Consider the following 14,858-nt stretch of genomic DNA (forward strand, 5'->3'; position numbering starts at 1 on the left):
TTTTGTCTCCTCCAGCAAATCCCCTAGGCCTAATTCTTTGCTATTCTTGTCTTCTCATCCCTTAGGCCTGTGAACAGTGTTTGACAAGCTGTTTTTGCTAGATGCTAAATGGTTCTGCAGTGAAGATCAGGTTCCTAAGATGAAAATATTTTCCCTCTGTATGTCCTCATTTTATTTAGCACCTAGTTAATTAATGGCAATGCTCTAGCTCAGCATAGAGCTACAGAGTACACCTGAAGCAACAACAGTATTTTTCAAGCTTTAAGTTATGTGATGGAACTGCCTTTTCCTACTCTTCGTGTGTGGCTTGCATACAGTATCATTTTTAGTAGTAGCATTTGCACACTCATGGGTGCAGAGGCAATTTGCTCTCTCTTTATAAAACCAACTTCTCAGCCTTTTACCAGAGGCAGCCAAGGCATTCTGCTTCACTTCAGCTCTTGCAGTGCCAGGCAGTATTTACCCAGAGTGCTAGGAAGCTATTGCATTATGCCCTAATAGCATCCATGTATTGATCACAAGCAGAAGATTTCTAATAACACACATTTCCATGACTAAAATGTCCAGACTGAAATAGTGTTTATAAATTATTCTTTTATACATCATAAGCACTTTCCTGTTGCCTCTGGCCAAGATGCTTCCTCCCCAGAAGAAAGGATCTGTGGGTGACACAGAGGTGTATGTCCCTGGAGCTACCTGACTGCTTCAGGTGCTTTGTCAGTGTATGGGACATGGCTGGGGCAGTGCAAAGCAGGAGAGGCCAGTGAGCAAAGATATCAGTAATGCTCTCCCAGGCACCACAGAATGAATAAACATGGATGGATCCTCTCCTACGTGCAAAGAAAAGTAATGTAATCATTACTCTCATTTCCTCTGAGAGGACAAGGGGTGATTTATTTGGTATTTTACTCCTATAACACATTCAGCATTTGTGTTACCACTTTAGTTTTGCTCCTTTCTTGCTGTAGCTGTGTTGCACCGCTGAAATGCTGTGGAAGACTCTTCCTGGCCATGGAGTAGAAGTGAGAAACCAAGAGTGGGAGGCTGGGACTGCTGCTCATCACCCAGGAGTGCAGGTACATCCTAGTGGCTGCCTGCTCCTCAGAGGGGGAAAGAAGCCATAGAGGTGCAGGGAGGGCCCCTCACTGGGGCATGTTAGGGGAGGGAGCCCCAGGGAAAACATTGGGGAATGGGGTGCTGTGGGTCTGGGAAGGTGAGGGGATCATACCTCTGCAGCTGGGCTTTGGCAGGCTCCTGCCATTAGTATGGGAAATGTATTTGCCAGAAAAGTGATTCCAAGACTCATTTTTGTCATTAGTCCATGAAACCATAGTTTCTTGCTACATTTCCAAGCTCCTGCAATAGAAGTCCTCAGTTTCTGCTGTCAGTGGGAGCAATGAATGGCTGGAAACAGACTTCTTCTATATGTTGTTCAAACTTTGATGGAGAATTTTACATGTTATTGCACACAGTTCTTAAAGAAAAACATTGATGGGATTTGGGTGTCAGGGCACTATTGACATTCTGGGCTTCAGTCTTTCCTCTGAACCAGGTTGGTTTTTTTTTTTTCAGTTTCTCAGTTTGGTTGAAATACCTCAGTATAGGTTGAAAAATGTTTAGTTAAGTCAGTTTTCCCTGTTTTGAACATTTTCTGTCAGTGGGATGCAGTAAGGGCCGGCTGGTTTTTCTGTTGTTCTTTCTTTGTGACCTGTTTTCAGGGCTGTGCAAAGGCCCTCACAAGTGGGACTGTAGCATCTTCGGAGTTTAGGAAATTATGATGTCTTGAAATGGCTTTACAGACTTAAGCCAGTAAGAGTGCTGGTTATAAAGGATGACTGAATTACAAGCAGAAATATGTGATAATGAAAAAAATCCATGGAATGAAATTGTAGCCCTGTGAGAAGTGGGATTGGGAAGAGTTTGTTCCTGATAAATTTCTATATGACCATGGAGAAGGTCTTGTCTCTCTCCTCTGTCTCCATTTCATCCCTTCCTCTCTCACTGGCTCTTTGCTTGCATGAAATCTATAGTAATTTATTTGTCTGACAGTTTACTATTTAGGGACAGGTTCAACACTGGGGGAAGGCCAAACATGCTGAAATGTCATGGTCACATACAATTAATTTTCTTGAGAAAGAACAAAAGTAAAGCTAATGAGCTCCCTTCTTTTCAGGACTTAGTAACTCTTAGAATAATCTATTATATGCAAATGTATGCAAAGTGAAATGGTGGGAGGTGATCTGTGCTATCATATGTCAATGCTTTGAGTAAGATGGCTGTTTACAGTTATGTATGTGAAAGGGGATGTGTGTGTATACAGATGCAGACAGATGTGTACTCCCACCTGGCAGCCATTACCAATTGTGATCACATGCTGCAGCCAACACAAAGATCAAGTAGATGTTTTTCTGTAAACCTGGGGAAATCCTGCTTTGAATAACCAATGACTTGACCTTTGCCAGCTATTAGTCTAGTCAGTAGTAATTATCTAATGGTGATTAAATTACGAGCCTCTTAAGGAGAGGCATCTTGCATATTGAATAAAACCAGGGATTAAACACAAATACTTTCTGAATGTCAAGGGAGTTGGCAGCAAGATAACAACCTCAGAAGAAAAGCACATGACTGCAAGTGAATTGCAGTTTTCCTCCCCTCTTCCTTGCTCCCCTCTCCAAGATTGTGAGTCCTGAGCAATGCTTATCACGGGCCTGTGACCAGGCATTGTTGGGTTATTGACCAAAGCTGCAAGGGATGCACTGTTTGCAAACCAGGCAGGACATTCATAAGTCTTGTTATGGGAACCCCTCATGAACACCTGTACTCCAGGTCATGGTATTTTGAGGTTGGAGGTAGATTTCTAAGGTTTCCTGACCTTAGTAGGACCTTCAGGACCTACTCCTGAAATACCATCCAGACTTCTGAGGTACCAGCCACATCCTCAGGCATTGGTGAGCTGTTTCCCTGGTGGCATGGATAGCAGCCCTCTCTGGGCTGAAGGGAGACAATTGCAGGACAAGTTCAGGTGCATGTGGCACTATGGCTTTCAGCCCCACCCTTGTCAGTCAGTGCTGGGAGTGCTGGCACAGCACAGAGCTGTCTGGAAGGCAGGATTCAGCCACATCACCTATGCCCACCATCCTCCTTGCTGATGGAGTGCTTCCCACAGCTGCTGTCTCACCTGCTCCAGGTAAGACTATATGCATAAGTCAAAGCACCCAGAGGTGGTGGTTCAAACTCACCTGTCTGTTTTCACAGGAGGAGGTTGTGGAGAGGTCCACAGCTTTGCTGCCTCCATTGCAGTGATGGTAACTGCTGGCCACCAAACCAACAGCATAACTCTGACCAACAGCTGGAAAACCAAGACCCCTGTCCCACCACAGCTCTGAGGAGGATAGCTTCTCTTACCACATGGCTCTGCAGCTGGCAGCCTGCAAACCACATCTGGCCCACCCTGAGCCAGGTGGGGGTCCCACTGCCAGCCCTCCTCCTTCTGCCTGGCCCCATGCTGGCAGCTGCTGGATTTCCTGGGCTCCTGGTGACTGCAGGCTGCTCCAGTGCCTGTGTTTATACACTGGCAGTAATAGCTGCTCCAATAGGGAGGGGAAACAGCAGTGGGCTGAGGAGGTGCTACATGGTGGGAAGTGCAAAAACCATGGGGTCAACAGCAATGAGGAGAAGGTAGTATTTCAGATAAGAGGCTTGTTGCAAGTACGACCTGAATCCTGGACTGGCTGGAAATTTGCGGGAGAGGGGACCAAGCAAGGTAATGACATGAGGAGCAATGCTAGGCTGGTACAAAGAGCTGGCATCACCACTTTCCTCACCCCCATAGAGGGCACATGAGCATGGAGCACCCAGCAATTGCCTACCCCTTGTATGAGGTGGGCTCTGCTTCCCACCTTGTCCTCATCCAAACCCCTGACGGGGGAAGGGGTTGCAGAAGGAGCAGAATGATGGAGGCCTCCATCCAGGGCTGGCTACAGGCTTTAAGCAGAACAATTATTTGAACTGAAGGGGGTGGACTGTGGCTAGGCACTTTTGTAAGGAGATGTGCTGCTGCCCTTGCTGTGGTATGTCAGAGGTGTCCCTGGGGCTCTGATCACTGATTGCCACTGAAGCATCAGCATTTGGATATAAATGAGATTTACTGAGAGTCTTACAAAGAGCCTTTTGTTAGTCTTGTGCAAACCCTGAGGAGCTTTGGGCAGAGGTGAGGACCTGTGTGGGGGGAGGAAATGCCTGCACCTGCCAGACCTCGGTTGTTCTAGAGAAACCTAAAACACCTGAGGCCTTAGATGGTGGAGTAAAAACTGCTTCCTTTTTTTTTTTTTAATCCCCTCCAGTGCTTTGAATAAGGAACTAGGTCAGTGCTTTTAAAGCCTGCACGATGTTGCTTAGGCTGTAGCAACTCATGGAAGAGAATGAGCAAGTCAGTGCTCTTAAAGCAGGTGCTCTGAGAAGTGGTAGGGAAAAAGGTGTAAGGAATTTGTGATCTAGGGGAGTGTCTGGACCATTTGCTTGTTGATTTTGTCCATCAAATCTTTGCAGTAAGACCTTGGCTTTTCAGCATGCCCTCACATGGAATGAGCAATCCCTCTCATTTACAGCTGGTAAGTGGCCTTACAGTGTGTGACCTAACTTTGCCATGTTTGTCCCTAAACTTGTACATGAAAGTACACATTTACTTGAAGAATTTTTGCTTGCTACGAAGTAAGGCCTGATGCATGTGGTGGGTCTTAGGTTGCTCCAGAAGTCCTTTCCATCCTGAGTGGAAACAGTGTGCTTAGTAGCAGCATCTGTACCAGATCTAAATGAATAGTGTATGTGACTATTTAAAATAATTCTAATAATTTTATTAGGACAGATTCATAGCCTGTTGATTTTATACTGGAATCCTCATGAAAGGGCATACACAATTGCTGAGTGCCCTGAGTCCATCTGCTCTGCATGGGGGAGGAACAGCTTTTGGAAAAATGCCTCCTTTATATAGATTTTGATCCATTTTTGTCTCTTTTGGGAATGTGTCATAGTGTTGTGTATATTAACAATTGTGTAACAATAGGTAAAACACAGTGCTTGGTGAATGTATGCCCTGCTCAAAAGGGAAAGAACTTACTTTGCAGTAATGAAATAGCTCATGCGTAGCTTGCTAACACTTTTATATCGATCTTTTGTTAGCACACAAAGTACACTGCAGGGGTTATATGAATCTTGACTTCATTTACAAGAAGCGTTATTAGGTTGCAAAGTCAGGTGGTCTTTGATGACTGTTAGTGAACAGAAGGCTCTCTGCTCACCTTCCCCACCTGCCAGCTCAACAACTACAAGTTTCTGGCACAGCTTCACAGTTTTTGCTTAGTGATGAAGAAAAACCCAAGTGTAAATCTTGTAATAGCTAGTGTGGGGCTTAACAAAACAGAACTGCTAAGCCAGTCTGTATTGATACTTGTATGTTGTAACTTCTGGTTGTCATCTGTTTGCCTGCTGGGCCCTGGCATTTTAACAAAGCATGTAGAATTTAAAATGTGTGTGATTTTTTTTGTTGTTGTTTGGGTTGGTTGGTTTGTTTTTAAAAGCCTCTATGTACATCTCTCCACGTACTAAGCATCATATGTCTTCACCTGGTAGTGGGCTCTGAAGAGCAGGATTTGCCCTGTTTGTAGGGTAGGATGCTGTGGGGAGGGTGCTTAGGCCAGCCCTGGAGCTTGGTGGCAGAACAACAAATGTCTGTGATGTAGAAGCTCCAGCTGAACTGGTTCCAGCACTGACTGTCTGAACGGTCCCGAGACATGGGTTTCAAGATCCAAGCAAGGCTTTCTTTACTCTTGATGCAGTGAATGGTTGTAAACATTTCTGTAGCTGTTCAGACTCAAGTTAAGCTGGTTAAGGCAATGTGAAATTCAAGGTCAAAAGGTGAAATGCTGCTAAATTTAAGATTCAAGTTTATGCACATGAATAAATGGTTACTAGAATTGTTTCCATTTCAGACACACTAAGTAATGTACAGCTATTCCAGTGCCCATCTCCTCCTGCAGCTGGGTACTGTAGTCATTTCACAGGAGGTATGAACTGAAAAGGTCCTCCCCAGAGACGTTTTCCCAAGTGTGCAAGCTTAATTGCTCTTATGTATTCAAGCTTTTATCTATAAATATTTGGATGTAGCTCAGTAGCTTCACTTTATCATCCCTTATACAGGATTAAACAGTGTATTCTCCTGTCAGTTTGTTCCTACCACTTGTCTTCAAACAGTGGAAAAACTCAAGCCTTAGAGATGCTTGTGGTAAAAATCCATTCACAGATACACAAATATAATTGATGGGATCCTCTCATTTGGAGAGAGTGAGGGTTTGGGGGCTTTTGGTGTCTGTTGTTGTTGTTGGAGCTGAAAGGGACAAAATTAGAATACCAGCAGAAAAGTAGAACTTTAGGGAATATTTTTCCACGTAGGTACCGTACTCTTACCCCAGCATGGCATTGGGATGACAACACCTATCTCAGGAGTTTGCAGAACAGACCATCTGTCTCTTAAACAGCTCATGATGCTCAGTTTGATAATTGCAGGTTGTCTGCACAGCTCACAGACACGCTTTAAATCGTAAGGTCACACCAGGTATAACCCTTCCATTTCTGCTTGCAGCGTGGTACGGTTTGTTGCTGAGTAAATGCAGTCATGCGATGGAGAGGTCCAAATTTAGCAAAAGGTGAGGTCATCTGTTGCAGTGACCTGCTGCAGAGGAGGCACATAGGAGAGACTGGTGTCTGAGACTGGTGCCTCCTCCCCAGCACCACAGTGATTGTTGCCACTCTGTTGATTCCCTGCAGTTACTATAGGTGATGCTGGGCACAGGCTCAACATAAAATCATTCTCCTGCCTCTGGGGATCTGGTAGCCAACCCTGGGAGGGAGAATTGATGAAAAAAAACATGCTGTCTATGAATTCAAGCATTGGCTTTGGGCCTTCTCCAGTAGTGTTAACTTTCCAAGCATATTCTTCTCTCAGAAGATAATTTAGATCACTTGTAAGCAATTAAAAGAAAAAAAAATAATCCTTCACTTGCTTCTCTTTTTTTCCTACTGTTTCTTAGCATCATTTGACTACATTATGTTGATTTAGTTAAAAATAATCTTTGATGCTTCTGTGAGAGTATCTTTCTCATTTTCAGTTAAGATTTGCAGATAAATGTACTTTTAGGTTGTGACTTTTTGTATTTTTTTTTAACCATAATGTTCTTCAAAACTGCTGGTGGTAAGTTTATGTAGCACTCAATTTAGAGGGATTTTTAAAGTGAGGTTTAGTGAAATAGTTTCTTGGAGTCACTTTGATTTATATCTGCTGCTTTCATACACTTCTGCCCCAAAGAGAAAATTTGACTCCTGTGCTTTGTTCCTGCATTTGTCATCTTTATTGTTTTTCTTCTTTTATTTAGTATTTTCCTCTTGCTAGTAAGAATTAAGTAAGTTGCATACCCAGTTTTTACTAACAAACTGTGATTGAAAACCTGTCTGATTTTCAGTAGTTCCAGAAGTGGAATTACATCCTGGATGAACAAGCTATTGCTAAACACTAATATCTGACACTGGGTGAGAGTGGTTGAACTTATTAAACACAGGGGAAAAAAATCAACAGCTGCCATGCAACTGATGCCAAGGGCTTGATTAATTAAAGTGTTGCCTCCGAGTAATGTCAGAAAGAGCAGAAGGAGTTATGAGATGTTTATTTGTTTCCCAAACAACCTTCCTCAGGTAGTTTCCTTACCTTAAACACCTGAAAAAAACAAGCTGGCAAACAGCATTTTTCTGCAATGGAGACACCAAGGTGATACAAGCTCCAGTGAGGCTGGAGAGGAGTGGAAATACATGTAACACCCAAGCCAGGCAAGTAGCAAATACAGCCTCCTTGCAGAGACTTTGGCTGACTGAAAGTTGTGTTAAAAGCCGGTCTGCTGCCGTCAGTCAGTCAGACATGAAGCTTATTTCTCTCCTCTCAGATTTCCGCTCAAGCCTTTTGGCAAATGAAACAGGAAGGAAACATCCTAGTGGTGAAGTTATCTGTCTGTGTAGGACATGTTTGGTATAGATACAGATGTAATTGAACTTTTTTTTTTTCTTTCTTTTTTTCCTGGTGTGCATGTGATGAGAACACACAGGTGAAGTGTTATATGGGCAACTAACAGTCTGTGTCCTCGAAAGCTGAAAGACTTCTTTGGCTTTAAGAATCGCACTCTGACCCAAAGTGGATGGTAACCAAAAGGGTTTTTCCAACCAACAGGATTCTATAATACAAATCATATGGTTAAAACTTCATTCAGCTATTTAGAAAACAGGAGCAATGTTCAGTATGTGCTCAATTTCTCCCCCCACCCTTCCTCCCACTTCCTCATTTTATTTATTCCAGCTCCCAAGATGCTTTCTGCTGTGTTATGTTCCAGTTGATTTAATAGTCAATAGTTCCTGAAACTTTTGCATTGCTTGTGTTAAATTCCACCCCGAGAAACAGATATATGTTATTGTAACTGATACTGCTTAGCACAAATCTAGCTGCTAATTGGGAAGTCAGAAGTGTCTAGCTGACCCTTGCATCTGGTCCAGCCTTTCACACCAGGGACCAAAGGCTGCAGCAAGATATTTTGGGACCAGGACAGGATGTTAGCCTGGTGTGTCCTTCCCCAAATACAAACCTACTTCAAAAGGACTGTATTGGTAGAGGAGATTCTGTGGACAACGCTCTGGTGCATGGTCCTTTGTGGCAACAGCCAGGACTAAACATGTTCCTGGCTTCCCAAGACACATGAAAGAGCCCCAAGATTTGCTCGCATCTGGCACTTGACCAGGAAGCAGCTGAGCTCACCTCCTTGCTTGGTGTAGTTTTGTTTAGCTGGAGACAGCAGCATGGCAAGATTAAGTCGGCTATAAGGAATAAAAAAAGGGTCTAAAAAGTTATGTGACAGTAAATAGAAAGAGACCAATATGAAATACTGGATGTCCTTTATTAATCAGTTCAGACTTGAAATGGGTACCACTTGTGCACATGCATACACTTGATTTTCATGTTCAAGCCATTGAAATTCTAGGATTCTGAATTTTGAAGTACAAATGAAAAACTGTTGTGTGTAGTCTGAAGTATTTAACTGTCATTACAGAAGTAATTCAGCAGTAGTAATAACAAAACGTTCAGTCACTACAAAAAGCAGATTGCCTGATCATTAACAACGCTGCAGTTCTTAACACACTTTAGCAAATGCAGGGATAAGCACAGCAAGCTGCCTTCTGTAGCTGTGGTTCTGCCATGTCAGAGGCTAGCAGGTGCAATGGCAGGAGTCTCATCCCTGCAATCACATCCATGTAACAAGCAGTGATACACCTACCAGTGACATTTATCATAAAAAAAGTTCTTTTTAAAAAACTCTGTTGATGAAAGCCTCAGATAGGCTGCCCCCAAGGAATGAACTGTGGCAGTTCCTGCAGCTCAGCTGATGGCTCAATCCCTTTGGACATTGAGAACATCTGCACACCAGTGTGTATTATTTTTAACAAATCTTCTACAAAAGTCTAAAAAAAGGCTAAAAATCTAAAATTTCAAGAGATTTTGCAGATAGCTAACTAGGGGTGGGGCAGAAGAATAAAGTGCAATCCCAGCTGTCCTTGAATTGTTGAAGCTATCAATCAGAACAATGCGACAAATCCTGTGCATGTGGCAATGGAAGAATGACAAGATGTTTGTCAGCTCTCAACTAACTGAGCTGCAACGTTGTTTTGGAGAGACTGATGGGTCGTATAAACAGTCCCAGGGGAGTGGCCTGAAGGGACAATATGGAGACTACACAGAAGACAAGTGGGTACCAAGCAGCAGGTTGAAATTACTTTTAAAGCCTGATGCTTTAAAAGTTATCCATATCCATATGAAAGCTTCACAGGCAGCCAGCTAGTGCCATGCTGAGTACTCCACACAGCCCAGAGACAGGTCTAACACACCTGTGTAGGAGCCCCAATGACTCCTTGAAAGGCACAGTTTGTTGCCTTGTTTGGCACAGATCGTTTTTGATTTTTTTCTAGACAAGATGGAGGAAAAACCTTATTTATGGCGCTTGTAAGGATGCTACTAGGAAAACTATGGTTGGAAACCGCATTTATGTTCTTCCAAAAGTCTGCCGGTTTCTCAACTAGATAGAGCTCAGTATGTGCAAAACTAAATCACAGTATCACAGTACATTAGAGGCTGGCAGGGACCTCAAGAGATCATTGGGTCTAACAACCCTGCCAAAGCAGGATCACTTAGGGTAGTCTGCACAGGAATGCATCCAGGTGGGTTTTGAAAGTCTCCAGAGTAGGAGACGCCACAACGTTCCTGGGCAGCCTGTTCCAGTGCTCCATCACCCTCACTATAAAGAAGTTTCTTCTCATGTTGTGGTAAAATCTTCTATGAGAAATCTTCTAAACTGTTGTTATAGCATGGTTGTATTTTGAGGCACAATGTAACACAAAATACCAGAAATATTTCTCCCCAGCAGCTGCGAGAGCCACACTTGAATCTAACTTCCTACTGCTCAAGTTTGTCCTGCCCCAGTGTAATTAAAACAGCCACAGTATAGGCTGTTATGACCTCTATCTTCTTATCAGGCTAAAATATCAAAGAGCTTTATTATTTTTTTTTAATGTTTAAATCTTCACAGCAATCCCCACAGTGCTGGGGGAACCATGCTATGAATAGAACAGTTCTGAAATGGAGTCAACAGACATTTCTGTGCTACTCCAGGGACGGCACAGATAATTATTTTAATTGTCCCCAGCTTGCTCTTCTGTCTATAATTATAGTTTTGAGTTTATAAATAACAAAGCATGATTTCAAAAACCAAAACAAACCCCTCAGTTACAACACAACTCCTCAGATAATTAAGTCTCCAAATGTGGCTGCACAGAAGGGAACCAAAACTACACTGCAGAAGCCCAGAATATACAGATCTGCGTAAGTGGAGTAAATCGACAGGATGGAAGACGTCACCAGGAAAATAAACTCTCTCATAATTATTTCACTGCTTTTTACCTAAACCCCCACAATGGCCCATTGTCTTGATTCAACCCATTGTTCTGTTACAGTTTTTGTTATTGAAGGAACCAACGGTCAGTCAGTGAGAGTTTCCTGAGGAGCAGCAGCTTGGAAAGCTAAATGCAGTATCCGGTACCTCAGGCTTGTTTTGCTGCAGATTTAGGTAAAGCAGGACAAGGTAACTTAGTGAGGTAAGTTAAAGCACATGGTTTAGGATTTAGCTTGCTTGAATCTCCCCTTCAAATAAAAACCACGCTCCACTATGGTGTTAAAAACCTACAAAACGAAGCAGAACAAAGCTTGGCCCTGTTGTGTCCTTACTTGATGGACTTTCCTCTGTTGTTACTGGGTGCTGTGTACTGCCAGGGACAGGATAAGAAAAACTCTAGGTCAGGAGCCAGCACAGCAGGAGGCTTCATTAGGCATGAACAGGAGCAAAACAGAGCTTCAGAAGCAGCAGTACCCTCTGAAAAACCAGCTTCACCACAACATGCACATAATCAGCAGGACAGCCTGTGACAACTTTGGATAAACAGTGACCTGTGGGTATCAGACAGCTATGGCTTAAATGTTTCAAAAGATCTGTGCCCAACAAGGAAACAAATTATTTATCAAAAACCTTTCACAAAATACAGGCTTTTTGCTTTCTCTGCTTAATATCTTCCTTGCTTGAAGCTTGGCTGTTGCCCAAATGCATCCAGAGCAACGCTTGATGATAACTAAAAAATGCGCAGTTAATCTGTGTAGTTTCAGCTCCTGAAAGCCAGGAACAAAAGTGTCTTTTTCAGAGAGAAACAGGCTTGATCACACAGCATAATCATGTTTACGCAAGTTTTAGATGGCCCAGATCGGAGAAATTCTTCTGTAAACTCCTCTGAGAAAAGAAGAAAAATCTAAGGTGAAAAATGTCTCCCTTTTTCGATGTTTCATCCACAAACAAGCGTAAGCCCTAGAAAAGAGCTTCCTGCGCTACAGTGAGAAAAACTTGAGCTTGCCTTTTTTTTCCCTTAAAAAAGCCAAACCAAAACAAACCCAAACCCTTACAGCTACATTTCATCATAAAAACTAGTTTGAAGAAAGAGTAAACTTTTGCTCTTTGGCCTGTCTTGACATTCTTCCAGAGACACATAACAGGAATATTTCAGATTCATTTTTGTCTCCTGCTCGCAGGAAACAGGAAAGTTGCACTTCTTAACTTCCAGGCTTCTGAAATGAGAAAGAGAAAAAATTTATATGTTGAAACAAGACAGCTTTGCTTTCTTTAAATAAAAAAACCAACAAAACAGTGTCACAGCCTAAAAGTGTGTTAGTGAGAATGAATATTTTTGCTTTAAGCATAGTAAACAAAAATGTTTAGTTATGCCACATGCGCCACCCATCCATTATCTATGTAACCCCCACTGGGTGAGAAACAAAAATCTCTACTCCTACTCCAGGATGATACAAACTTCAGACTGCACATTATTGTAGCAATTGCTGCTGGCTGAAACTGAATACTGTGGAATGAGACTAAAAGAAATTAGTTTTTTGTCTTGTAGGATCAGTTTTGTGTACGCAAAGGAGAAGTTTTCTAATGCCTTTTATCCATATACAAATGAATGAAGAGGAAAACATCTAACAATTAGTTTGCAATTTTAGGGCATCAGTTTTGGTGTTCTCACAGAACCACAGAACATCAGGGGCTGGAAGGGACCTCAAAAGATCATTTAGTCCAACCTCCCTGACAGAGAAGGATCACCTACACCAGATCACACAGGAACTCATCCAGGTGGGTTTTGAGTATCTCCAGAGAAGGAGACTCCACAATGTCCCTGGGCAGCCTGTTCCAGTGTTCTGTCACCCTCAGTGAAAAAACTTTTCCTCATCTTTTCATGGACCTTCTTATGCCTCAACTTCCACCCATTGCCTCTTGTTCTCCCCTCATGGGTGTCTTTATGACTGTGAACACAGTCACAGAACTCTGGGATTCCTCTTGCATTCAGAAAAGCTCTCAGGATAGTAACATACTGGTGCTGCGTGCTACGATTGTTCTGAAGCTCTGCCAGTTTTGAAGAGGAGACAAGTGCAAGCGTAGCTCTGCAACTGTGGACAGCCATGGCTTTACTGAGTCACAACCAGCAAGGGAAACCAGCCCTCCTCCCATCAACCCAGGTATCCAAAGCCAAACTGGGCACAGAGAGAGCAGACATCTGTTGCATCTGATTAAGTTAGAGACTGTTAGAACTCACAGGGGTCCTTAACAGACTTTTGCAGAGTGTGGCAGGTTCATAAATTCCCCTTGCTATGCAAATAATAATAAGTTTTAAAAAATCTTCTTAGTGGCAGGCTTGTCTCCATGTAAATAATTCTTATTCCAACTGACTCTAACTGCAGATAGCTCCTAAGGAAGCAATTTCAACTTTCTTAGTGGGCAGTGTAATTTAGACAGGGTAGTGGCCAGCGATGAAGAACCAGCCAGATCTCTTTTCAGCTTTTAATAAAGCACATTGCTCCTACAGGGAGCCTGTAACATTGTGTGTGCTATGTATCAGCTATTTTTCTACAGAAAAAAAAAAGCTGACATTTTGTGAGAAGGTATTTGGTGGAGAAAAATTAGCAGGGCTAAGGACAGACAATGTTTCAGCTCCGTAAGAGCCCCACACAGGACCCCTAGCAGCAGTAACTTTTGCCTGTATCTCTTTCACAAGTCTCATGAAGCTGTGCATTGCAAAAGATGATACAAACTGCACAGGGAAACAACTGTTCCCAGTTCTGCATGCATGTTTATAATGAAACATCTGCAGCTCTTCCACAGATCTCTAAATAATTTTCAGTTATCACATCTTAAAGGACTTGAATCAGTCCTAATGAGTTGGCACAATATCTTGTTACTAGAAATTTTGTACTAAAGCCCTAAGAAAAGAATTTAAAGTAAGCAGAAAACCCCCACCATAATTCCTCGATCTGCTGTCACAGAAACAAACCCACAAATACCTCCCAGTGTAGTACTGACTACCGTGTAGGCTCACTTCAGTGACTGTGTGAAGGCAAAGGATAATACTAAACTTCCCTACAGAAAGTTAGCAGTAAAGATTATATGGGAATATTGTTTCTTTCTCTATCCAAAACAAGGAATGTACAAATCTAGCACATGAACTGGATGAATTTTTAGAGCTGGTGAACCCTGACTGCTTTGTATGGTGCTCACGGGCCATGACTATCTTCCCAAGGCATTTATTTAGATTGCTAGAGGTAGGAATGCAGATTTGTGCCTATAGTGATGAAAAATACATATGATCAAGCTGTATTTTTCCCTTGAAAGGCTTAGACTTACTGAATCATTCATCTGTCTGATGCCAGCAATATGTTCATAATAAAATGTAAATAATTTATTAACAGTTGGATACATACACTATTTTCTACCTATTATGTTTTTGTAACTTTACTAGCATTTCTTTTTACACCTGAGAAAACACCATCACTGAATAAAAGCCAAGTTTGAGGGCTTTTATATATATTTTTTATATGTATATATATTTATGTACAACTTCAAATGTAATTTCACAGCTGGAATGGAGTATTTAATCTGCTTAATTACTGTTCTTCAAAACTCACCAGTCCATGCTTTGGATGGGTTTATATAAGACTATGCAATCAACACCCAATTAAGCAGACCACGTGAATCTGCATATAGATTTTACATTAGGATTCTACAATCATTTCAAATGACTCGGAAGTAATTATAGGACTGCCACATGATGGATCAATATGTATGCATGAAGCCATCAGACATATCATGCTTATCAGTAACTAAAATGGGACGCATGCCAAGAAG

At 42.3% G+C, this 14,858-nt stretch overlaps 1 protein-coding gene across 1 annotated transcript in view; it reads right to left on the bottom strand.

Moving 5' to 3' along the window:
* Positions 1-10,441: 10,441 nt before the first annotated feature.
* The window catches only part of MTHFD1L (methylenetetrahydrofolate dehydrogenase (NADP+ dependent) 1 like), a 153,729-nt gene continuing 149,312 nt past the window's right edge, over positions 10,442-14,858 (bottom strand). The window contains exon 28 of the mRNA XM_054162707.1: positions 10,442-12,250. The gene's annotated coding sequence lies outside the window, so the exon portion shown is untranslated. The remainder of the gene's footprint in view (positions 12,251-14,858) is intronic.

Source organism: Dryobates pubescens, chromosome 6 (genome assembly GCF_014839835.1).
Source record: "Dryobates pubescens isolate bDryPub1 chromosome 6, bDryPub1.pri, whole genome shotgun sequence".
In the NCBI taxonomy this organism is placed as follows: domain Eukaryota; kingdom Metazoa; phylum Chordata; class Aves; order Piciformes; family Picidae; genus Dryobates; species Dryobates pubescens.